Raw genomic sequence first — 12,392 nt, 5'->3', positions numbered from 1 at the left:
AGAAGGGGTTTCATATCATAGAACTTGAATTCCATATATTGAGTAATAAGGAATTTCTTTGTACATTCTTCTTCCACTTTGTACTTCATTTTCAAGGCTTCCCAAATCTCCTTGGTAGTCTTGGTGTTGGTGTAGAGATCATAGAGCCTATTTGAAAGAACAATGAGGACGTGGCCCCTACATATCAACTCATCTTCTTCGCGCTTCTTCCTTTCTTTGATGACTTCTTGAGTAACATCTTCTTTGGCCACTTCCAATGTTTTTAGGTCTTTATCCAAGACATAGAAAACCTTTAGAGTGGTCAGCAAGAATCTAATCTTGTCTTGCCAATGAGCAAATTTACCCCCATCAAACTTATCCAATCTTACAAAGTCTTGAGTCATGAACTTCAATGCCGAAAGTTAGATTCCTCCATGATGTTATTTCTCAGATAATAGAGAATGAGAATGTTGGGAGAGAGTGAGATTACACTTCCACAAAAACTAGAATCTACACAAAATAATGGTTGATAGAGACCAAAAAAAGATTGAGAAAGATGATGCAAACCCTAGTTGTAGAACAATCTTCTTCAACTTTGATGAACCTTCAAAACCCTTGGAGAACCATCACTTTGAACTTTTCATTTTTCAATGCAAAAACACAAAACCAAGGCTTATACACGATTCTTATCGCTATCCTAATTCTCTATTTCCTAGCCAGCATTGATGCTTGAGACCTTTCCTAAGAGGAAATGGGAATTAGGATTGAACAAGCCTTAAACTCACAAAGTCAAGCACTTTATTTATGAGTTTCTTGGAGAAAACTAGAGATTCCTGAAAGCTAGAGAGAGAGAGAGAGATTTGAGAGAGTGATCAAGTCTTCCAAAACTCTATGATGATCCTTTTATAGTGTAGGCGCCGTCATTAGGTCTAACCAATAGGATTAGAGATAAATAACTCGTCATTTGAAGCTTGAATTACGTGTTGTATAGACACGTCAGGTGATACGTTGCCTACATGTAGGCGATGTTCGCCTACTAGGCAATATGTCGCCTACTAGCAGGCAATGTATCATCTGCTGGGGCTTTTGATTCCCTTTGCATTCAGGCGATGCAATGCCTCTTAGGGGGCGACACATCGCCACCCTCTCTAACTTTTGACCCCTCCATTAGTCCTAAAATTGCTTCAAATGCTACCAAGATTTTTGGGGATCCTTAGATATCTCCTTGATTCACTTTGAACCCAAAAATACATTTTTAAAGTACATACAATTGAAACTCAAATTTTACACCTACACTATGTTTATACCTAGCTTGTATATTAAAACTTATCCTTTGTATTTAACCAATCATAACATTAAACGACTAGTTTTTAAATTCCTCTATAAATAGATCCATTTTTAAGCTCCATACAGACAACATATTTGTATATTATTAGTGTATAAAGCTTTCCTAAGTGTTTTAAGGCCCCACATAGTATACATCTAGCTTAAAACCTTTTGCACACACTTTAAGCCAAACTTGTATATATCATTCTTTAGTGTGCTTGCTTCTCTCTCTAGGAACTTCAATTGTATTCATTTATTTATGAGAGAGGTGTAATATCATTATACTTAACTTATATCCATCTATATCTTTGTTGTGTGAGGTTGTCACCAAAACTAACCAAAGAGAGAGTGTGTGGTTGTCACTTATATACAACTAGGGAGAAGTGAGATTGACACTTGAAGAAACAAACCGTTGTAAGAGGTTTTGGTGAACCTTGGTAAAAATCCCCAGTTGTAAACGGTTTGGTCAAGACCCGTAACTTGGCTAGAGATGGTAGAACTCAAAGCTAGGAAGTATCTTTGAAGACCAAGGACGTAGGTGGCTCGAGCTCCACCGAACCTTGTAAAAATTGAGACTTTGATCATTCTAACCTTATCTCATTTACATTTGATATTACTCTTGATTATTTACTTGTGCTTTATCTACTATTTGCATTGTTTCTTCAATACTTGCATATAGGATTTTGCTAGAGTATTTATTTTTCGCATTTGGCCTAGACTTCCTATTCATGCCCCTCTAGGAAGCCATTATCGACCCAACAAGTTGCACAAAAGTGGTCGACCAGTTCCCAACCGGATAGTTGTTTCTGTCCATTAGGTCAACCAGTTTTCTACAGACAGGCAAATCCATATTTTTTGGGAGTGCGTTTCAAACGGCTCTAAACGTCTAGTTTTTCAATCCCTCTATAAATAAAACCATTTTTTAAGCTTCATACAAACATCATATCAGTATACTATCATAATATTAAGCTGTTTAAACTTTTCTAAGCTATTGCGTATTATTTATCTTGCTTAAACACTTTTACACACACTTTGAGCCTATTATTGTATTTATCAATTGTATGCCTTTATGTATGAGAGATGTATTATCTATATTGTACTAAACTCTTGTTCTTTTATACTCAGTCATATCTTGTTGTGTGAGGTTGTCACCAAAACCAACCAAAGAAAGAGTGTGTAGTTGTCACTTAGAAACAACTAGAGAGAAGTGAGATTGACACTTGAAGAAACAATCATTGTAAGAGGTTAAGGGTGCACCTTGGCAAAACCCTAGCTATAAACGGTTTTGTCAAGACCCATAACTTGACAAGAGATAGTAGAACTCAAAGCTAGGAAGTAGCTTTGAAGACCAAGGTGGCTTGAGTTCCACCAAACCTTGTAAAAATTGAGAGTATGATCATTATCGACCCTATCTCATTTATATTTGATATATCTCTTGATTGTTTACTTGTGTTTATCTTTGACATGCTTTAAATTTCAATATTTGCATGTAAGTTTGTTTTAGAACTTTAAAAATCGTATTTGGCTTAGAATTCCTATTCACCCCTCTAGGAAGACATCAACGATCTAATATTTTTTTTTTCAAACATACGACGACATAGTAATTTTTTCAAATATATGGTGGCATGAGAATTCTTTCAAATATACGGTTTGTATTACTTTTTTTTATAGTGCTCTCCGATCAACACCGATTGCCTTTTCCGAAAAAGATGACGAGTCGAGCCAATGCAACGATGCCCCCACAATTAATACTTTCTACTCCATCCCTCTGTGATGTGGTTCTCATACTCCTAACTTGGAGGTTGCAAATGAAGACGATTAAGAAAAGGCAGAAGGGTACGATGTTGTTAAAGATATAAAGCCATCTTTGGTGTTGAAGTTTTGGTACATCTAGCAGTCAGTTTCTTGTTTTTAATGTAGATCTATTGGGTGTGAGTGGTTGGAGTAAGCTTTTCATAGATTTGGAACACTATCTCCATATCATCATGAACCATCTTCGTCTCCATATTCGATGAAAAAGTATAGTTAAAGTGCAAGGAAAATAGAAAAGAAAAAAAAATTATGATATTTGCATGAGTATTTAGTACATGACTATTACCCTCCTTTACATTACATGTGTATTTGACTTCATCCACTTCTTTCTATAATTTTATTCTTATTATTAATTTAAACATATGATAAAAAAATCCAAAATACACATGATTAACATTAAGAGATATATAAGATTATATATGACATTTTCACAAGAATTTATAACATGTTATTACTTGGGGCAATACCTCACTACCAACATCTTCCACCTTCTATATTATTATTATTATTATAGAATGGATTTTAGTAACACAGTGCATGATATTTTTCCATATATTAATTTATGATATTATGTATTTACTTATATATATTGTTTAATAAATTATCTAAATATGTACCAAAAAAATATTGTTTTATTGTTATTTTTTAATTTATGTTGGGTTGATGCAATGTATTGACGTTTAATTGATTTTCAGTTGCTTTTCCAACACTGGATTTGTGGGGTTGATGTCTAGTTGATTTTAAGTTGTTTTTCCAAACACTGTATTGCTGTGGGGTTTATGTCTAGGTGATTTGTAGTTGCTTTTTGGAATCATATTACAATGGATATATATATATCTAGTTGATATTTAATTAATTATTTTTTTTAGTAGATTTAAGGATTATGTTTAGTTGTTATGGTGTATATATTTTTAATTTATTTTTGATACATTTTAAAATGCATGTAGTAATAAGTTTATTGGGATTCTTTTTATATGTTTTTAGTTTATTTTGGGTTGATGCAATGTGTTGACGTCGAGTTAATTTGCAGTTTTTGTGAGGTTGATGTCTCGTTGATTTTGGATTGATGCAACATGTTCATGTCGAATTTATTTGTAATTGTTGTAGGGTTGATGCCTTATTGATTTTAAGTTGTTTTTTGACATCATATTTTTGTAAATAAAAAAAGTTTAAAAATAATATTTTGAAAAGTTGAGAGTTACTAAAATTGAAAAAAAATAAAGGTCGTAAAAATATAAAAATAACATTAAAAATATATATTTATGAACCCTAAAATCAATTCAACTCCAATTCAGTTCTAACTAATAATCTAATCCAATTTAAAGTGTTGTATGCCAAAGGAGTTCTATATGTATATTAAAGCATTATTTGATTTAGAGAGAAAAAAAGAAAGATGGATAAAGAGGGTGCTATTTAATAATTAAAATTGTTAAAGAACATCATCCTACCAACTAACCTTTGAATAAATGTCATGTTGGAATATTGGCATAAAAATCTATTTCTTTTATAATATAGTTCCACTTATAATTTAGAGATTTTTTTTAAATACACATTTTTTTTTGCTTTTTTTTACTTTTTTACGGTTCTTATTTTTTTTTTCTTAAAAAATATACACTTATAATTTTAAAAATACGATTTTCAAAGTTACATAATTACAAAAATACGATTTTTAGAGAAACAACTAAAAATCAACTTGGAAGATTACTAGATCAACAAAAATAATAATTTATATATATATATATATATATTAGAACAACCAAATATCAATAAAAACGCATAAAAACAACGTAAAACAACTTGAAAACAACACAAAAAAAAAACAGACAATACTATAAAACTGTAAAAAATTTCTTAAAACTGTAAAATCGAAAAAATAAATATTTGATCCTAAAAATGTAATTTTTTTTAGCGAAAATGGGTATTTTATATAAAATCTTTATAATTTATTCTTTTTATAAACTAATTTTCTTTTCAACTAATAATTGATGCGGGCGTCATGTTCTCTTCCCTTTATTATGTTAAGTTATGACGGATAGGATTGAAAAAATAATATTTGAGTCGATATAATATCATTATTGTTTAGATGAGATCGATTTATTGTAAAATAATTTTATAATATAGTATTAAAATTGTTTTGGCTCAATTAGATGCAGCAGGTAAGTTTCTGGGAGAGAGTTAAACAGTTTTTTTTTTTTTAAGTATTTATGCGTACTTAATTATTTAGATAGTATCACCTAAACCTTTCTAAAAAAATAAGAATAAAAGAATATTCGTGACAAAAATCACTTATATTTATTTGAGGTATTGCACTTATATATGTGTGTGTTTGGTTTTAGTCTGGAAGATTTTTAATTAAAATGATGATGTTATGATCATTGTATTTTTGGTCAAATTTTATTTTATTCTTAAATACAAAATACATTTGTGAGATTTGTTAGATTGGCCTAATTTCAAACAAGTATTATATTCTAAATTTATATGAAAAATTTACAACATAACAAAATTATAGTTGTGTACTTCCAAAATTTGGCACCTCTTTATTATACTCATATTGTTTTATGTTGAAATTTATATTCAAGATATTTTATCATCAAAACAATTTTTTTTTATTAAAATAAGTGTAGCTTTACCAATATCCATATTTTATTTTCATTTTTACTTTTAATTACATCATTACCTAATGGTAGGAAGAACAAATTAATGTATTATAATTTGATTTAATTTTTATTTCCTAGACAAAATTATATATATGAATGTTGCATTATCAAAGATATAAGTTTTTTCTTTGGGCAGCAAATTTTCTCTTATTGGCTGTCGCTGTATCAATAGTGACATACACAGGTCCTACTCGTATTTTTAAAGAAAAAGCATTTAAAAGAATAAATCTTTCCGTATCAAACAAAATCATTCCATGTGGAAGGAAGACACCAAAGGCCAATGAAATGTGTTTGTGTTTTTTAGAAGCTTTGTCTTTTGCTGACTTTTTATTTTTTTAAGTTTTTCTCACTAAAGAGGACTAGCTAAAAGAAGGGATGAGTCAAGGTGGATATATTTTTTTGTGGTGAAGGTGGAATTTTAAATGATAACATATGTTGGTAAAAAAAAGAAGTTTAAACACAATATATAACTCCAATAATTGCAAACCACTTAAAAAAAAAAAAAAGGGTTAAGGGGCAATACTTGGTGTCCAACCCTAAAAAAGTAACATATTACTATTAGTACAATTCAATATGAAGTTCTACATATTTGAATTTAATAAATATTATGAGGTATCGTTAACTTGTCATAAAATATTATCTCATGTAGTATTAGCTATTTTATATGGTATTAGATTCTTTAAAATGTCAAATAACAACACTAAAAAATAATTGTCTTCCCCTCCTCCTATGCTACACTAGGATAACTTTAAATTCCCTGTGGCTATACTTTACTGCAAATACTTGGTACTTTTCTCTTTAAATCAAACAAAACATTAAAACAAAACTATGACTTAAATCAGAAATGAAAAAAAAGACATAATTTAATTATATTGTTAGTGCTAGATGACTTTATATTTCCCCTAAAAATAAAGGAATGAAAAGAAAAGTGCTGTAATCACTTTTGTGCTGACAAAAGACAAACACAAAATTTAAAATGGAAATTAATAAAGAAGACTCTTCAGAAATGAGATGGAAAAACTCCAGTTACACTATGAACACGGGCCCAGTACGCTATAATATGGGCAAGGGCATTACATATATATGATTCACATGGTTACTACTCAAACGAAGAAGCTATAAGCTTCGTGGAGATACCTTTTTCTTTGTCCCTTCAAAGAGAGGACAACACTCACTTTAATAAAGAAAAAGATATATAGAACACCACTCAATAACGAGACGTCTGCATATATATCGAGAGGTGGAATTTAGTATTATATTATTTAGCTAATAATAATAATAATGTATGATCAATCACTTAATATATAATACAATGTAATTAATTATAAAGACAATCGATTATAAGTAGTGTGCATGATGAGAAGTTTGAGAGTTGCCAAATCTAGAGAGAGAGAGAGAGAGAGTGAGAGAGAAATTTAGATCAGTTGGTGTTGTAGTATAGTATACTACTTGACTTCGTCGACGGCGGGTATCAGTATCAACTACTTAACAATGGTGATGGTTTACAGAAGAAGTAAGGGAGGAATATTAACGGCTGCTGCGGCGGTAGCAGTAGTCCTGATTATTAACTGTTGCGGAGCAGCTGTGCTTCTGAAGACCAATGTCACTTATGATCGCTACTGTCTTAATGGTGCTGGCACCACTTACGAGAACTGCCTCATTTCAGAGAACCTTGAATTGGAGTTTTTGGTGGATTCTCACGTCAGCCGAATTATTGCTGAGAAGGGTGAAAGTAATTCCGTAGCCGGAAAATCTAACAATCGGAACAAGGCGATCTGCTCTGGTAAGGAAGGTCAATCGTACCAGAAGTGTCTCGACGAACAGCAACAAAAGATCAAATGTCCCAACGGACAGTACCTAAGAAGTTGCTAGCTAGAAGTAAAGGTAGCCTAAATATGTGCAATCTTATCCACTGTCTTTCTTATTTCGCTAATATTTGTGTTTACTCGTTAACGCATACGTGCAAGCATACTCTTTTACGTCGTTAATTTATGATTAAAAAAAACAAAAAACCAAAGTGTTATCTTATTTGGGCAATTACTTCGGTTTCTATACAACAAGCCAAGTCAGGTGTTTGGTTGTTCTTTAGAAATGGAAATGGAAGTAGTAGCTTTATACATAGCGTTACATTTAAAAATTAAATTTTATTTAAATTTTGATATAATATAGTATTTTTTTTAATTCTCTTTTATAACGTAAGTAAAACTCTATTTTCTAATAGTGGTACTATTTTTTCCCGTTTTAAAAGAGGTATGTCAGCTGAACAATATTTTATTTTTATTTATTTATTCTCGTTTTTAATATTATATTTATATGATAATTTTCACTTGAGGCTTCACTTTAAGCTTTATCGGTGAGACTTTCAGTGTTCATGACATTTGAATAATTTTTCGGCGCAATTTTTTTAATTACCGTGTATATTGTAGTTATTTAGATCATCTTACAAATTTTTATAAAATTCCGAATAGTTTACAGTACCGAAAACTAGGTTTAAACATGTTCTTGCAAGCGTGACTAATTTTTTTATGTACGTGGAAAACATGTTTGAACCTAGTTTTCACTACTGTAAACTATTCAAAATTATCTGAAAATTTGCAGGATGCTCTAAATAACTACAATATACATGATCATAAAAAAAATCGCGCCGAAAATTGTTTCAAATCAAGAACACTAAAGAGCCCCATCAGTATAGTCTAAAGTGAAGTTCATATATAAATATATATATATATATATATCCAAAAGTCAAATAATTTATGATAGTGTTATCAAGGTATATTATTGGAGAAAAAAAATCATGATATGGCAGTTCTGCTTTAGAAGTTGTATTAGAGCATTGATGATTTACTCTATTTATCAAAATATCTCACTAAAATCTTATTTTTTCTATTTTACCTCACACTTATACATTACACCATATATTAGCTATTCTATATTTTTTTTACATCATTTAAATATTATATTTATAACAATTATTTATCAGTTAAAGTCAAAGAAAAAAATTGAAAATGAAAAAAATAACAATAAACAAATAGCTAATGAGAGAGAAAAAGGAAAAAAAAAAGATAAAATAATATATATATTTAAGGTTGAGGTTTAGCTATAGAATTTTTTTAGGTTTTATGCATCATAACATAAGAAATTTTTTAAATATGCCAACTTAAACACTCCTCTTATTAATGTGCCCCAACCATGTTTGGGACAAAAATATCAATTTCATAAACACTCCCATTAATGTGCGCCTATGGTTAATTTTTGTGTTCTACATAAAAAAAATTAAAGCTTTAAATATGCTAAATGTATAGATCTCGAAAAAAAATACTAAGATTAAAAAAAACAACTAAAACGGACATTTAAGGAAAAAGTTATGGCTCACCAAAATTTTCGTCAAATTTCAGCGCAGAGCATCGATATAGTATCGATGTACCATCGATTTTGTATCATTTTTCCCAAAAATCAAGTTTTCATGATTGCATCGCAAGAACATCGAAAAAACATCGTTTTAGCAACAAAAAAAAACCAAATTTTCAAGATTGTATCAATTTTCCATCAAATTTGCACAGTTTGGCTAGAAAATCAAATTTTGTGGATGCATCGAAGAAGCATCGAAATAACATCGTTTTTGTACAAAAAAAATTATGAAAACATTGTTATTTCGATGCAATTGCGATGCATCTACAAAAATTGATTTTTGGTCAAAAGTGTGCAAATTCAATGGAAAATCGATGCAATCTTGAAAACTTGTTTTTTTTTTTTTTTTTGCCAAAACGATGATTTTTTCGATGCAAAATTGATGTTGTTTCGATATTTTTTGATGCTTTGGCAATGCAATCATGAAAACTGGATTTTTGGCCAAAATGATGCAAAATCGATGGAACATCGATGCTCTGCGCTAAAATTTGACGAAAATTTTAGTGAGCCATAACTTTTTGCTTAAATGTTCATTTTAGTTTATTTTTTTTAATCTTAGTATTTTTTTCGAGATCTACATATTTAACATATTTAAAGCCTTAAATTTTTTATGTAACACAAAAATTAATCATGTGTGCACATTAATATGAGAAAGAGTGGGAAGTTTAATGGAATGAGTATTATAGTAAAAATTATACAAAATGACATATATTTAAAATGCCTATTAAATTTGTCATACATATGAAATAGAGTAAATTATTAAACATATAACCTCAAAATTTCCCAAGCTATATCTACCTTTAGAAATATTGGTATTTGTGCAAATATATTATACCTATATATTTAGAGCATCTAATGGAGAATGATTTTAAGTCTTTTAGCTAATTTTTTTTTACATATTAGCTACTTTACATGAGCCATTGTGACTGCTCTTCGTACTCATTGTTTACCTAAACTTATACATGAATTGATAGTTATATTATTGATTTTAATTATTAAATCATTATTTTATAGTCTTAATTAGTTTGATAATTTACTAAAATGATTTAATGACTAGTAACTTGATAAATACCAATGTCATATTTATTTAAAATATTTTAGTTATTTATAAAGAATAACAATAAAGATTAAACTTTATTTTAAAAATAAATAAATTTATAAATACACTTAGCGATGTTAAATATAGATTGTCTACTTTTTTTTTTTGCATACATTAAATTATTAATGAGTGAAAAGGCTTTTATAGCGATATTATTAATTTTTGTGTGTAAACAAAAATGTAATGCTATAAGCCTTGGATGGCTAGGTTTCAAATTGATTTTAGAGTAAAAAGCTTTAAGCAAATGAACATCCAATTAAATCTTATAATAGTTTTTAAGCCATAAAAGCCAAAAATTAGCTTTTAAAAGTCTAACCAACCAAGACTATAATATGTTTTAATATAAATGAAACCCTAGACACTACCTCTTTTTCTTTTCCTCTCTAAGCCCAAAACCACTTTTCTCTTGCAGTCGACCTCCAAGCCTCTCCTAATAGCCGGTCACAGAGCTTCTTTTATGGTGTGTCAGTGTGGGGTTGCTCTAGTTTGGCGGTGGGGTGAGGTATATACTCAAATATGGCTTTTGTGTTGTTTGGTTGGCCACGAGATAACGTGGTGATGGCAGTGTCGCAAGGTACGGTTAGAAGTTGTCGACTCGATCGACGAGGATAATTGTTGGTTTGGCTTTATCTCTAAAGCTTGTCCACTGTTGTGATGTTTTGTCATTGAATCTCACTTGATAATGTCCTTTGTGTCTTCAATAATGTGTTTCTAGTATGTTTTGTTGTTTGTTTGTTATGTTTTCTTTTAGTACTAGTCTTGTTTTAGATTACAATAATAGTGCTATTATCATCCTTAATCCTTTGAAGAATGCTGTTGTGAAATTTAATATTATATGCAAGTGTACACAACCAGAAACAAGTAATTTGGTAATACGTACCAATTATGGTCTCTTCAAGGATTATTTTTAGTAACAAATTGTGTAAGAAGTTAACACAAACAATTTGGAACAAAATACTTGAGTTAATTTGAGTGAAAAAAAAAATCAAAAGTATGATGTGGACTTGTTAAAAAATTGTTAACTACTTGGGGAAATGAGTCACATGCAATTTAACCCGTCTAATCTCAAAGTCGGGTTGGTATCCAATTAACCAAAATTTAATGTTGAATTCGCCTAGTTTTTTTCTCTTTCTAAAACCCAGTTTTCTCATTAAATTATTTCATTGTTCAAATTAAAAAAAATATATATATTTTTGAAGATATTAAAGAGTATTCAAAAGACTTGGAGATAAATTTAAAAGGAAAAAAAAATCTATTTCTTGTATAAATTAGTTTAGATTTATTATGAAAAAAATAATATTATAAATTAATTGAAGAAAAAATTCAATTTTATTTGAGCAATTTTCTAAAACAATAGTTGAATTAAAATTTAAACATCACACAGTCAAATCTAAAGTGTGGTAATAATAGTCTCTAAATTGTCACCAACTAATTTATAAATATAAATTAAAAAATTAAAAATTAAACAAAAAATCTTAATTGGGTTGGTTGGCATCGATTTTCAACTTGCCAATAAAGGTAGTACTTAGACTGGTAAGAAAAATGACTGAATTTTTTGGGTTGCGTTTTTGTTAGTTTTTTTTTTATTGGATTGGGCAGGTTGCAATTTTTTTTTTAAACAACTCAGGCAACATCACCCTATTATCTCAATAAGGTGTGGTAGCTATTTTTGTCCCCTAGAGATGACTTCCTTACAGGCCTTGGAGTCGCATATCTACAACTAAGGTTCTCCCTCTGAAGTCTCACATGATCCAACGAGTGAGAGCAACCTCCACAATTGACCTAAGCTAGTCCTTCAGAATTAGATTTTCTTAAAAAAAATTAATAAATAAAACCAAAAATAAAAAACATTATCTCTAAATTCATAAAGACATTATTCTTAATTGAATGCTCTTCACATTTCGCACAAAAGTAATATAGAAAATATTTTTATGGTAGGATCCTCATAATATTTGTTGCAAACAGTAATTGTTAGTCTTCAAGCTTATACTTTGTCTTTATTTGAATTATAAGTATATCAACGATTGTTGCCCTAAACTCATTGAGTACACTTTCATAGTATTGGGAATGAAATTTAACACAAACACATCACATCAAAAGTAAAACTGCTT

The 12,392-nt window shown here is 29.6% G+C and overlaps 1 long non-coding RNA gene across 1 annotated transcript; it reads left to right on the top strand.

Moving 5' to 3' along the window:
• The first annotated feature begins 6,855 nt into the window (after window positions 1-6,855).
• LOC133817870 (uncharacterized) lies at window positions 6,856-11,092 on the top strand. Its single transcript, XR_009885731.1, has 2 exons — window positions 6,856-7,658; window positions 10,694-11,092. It is a non-coding gene; the product is annotated as an uncharacterized LOC133817870 (long non-coding RNA).
• Window positions 11,093-12,392: the final 1,300 nt, after the last annotated feature.

This window comes from Humulus lupulus, chromosome 2 (genome assembly GCF_963169125.1).
Source record: "Humulus lupulus chromosome 2, drHumLupu1.1, whole genome shotgun sequence".
Lineage (NCBI taxonomy): Eukaryota > Viridiplantae > Streptophyta > Magnoliopsida > Rosales > Cannabaceae > Humulus > Humulus lupulus.
This window is presented reverse-complemented; position numbering and strand designations above follow the sequence as displayed.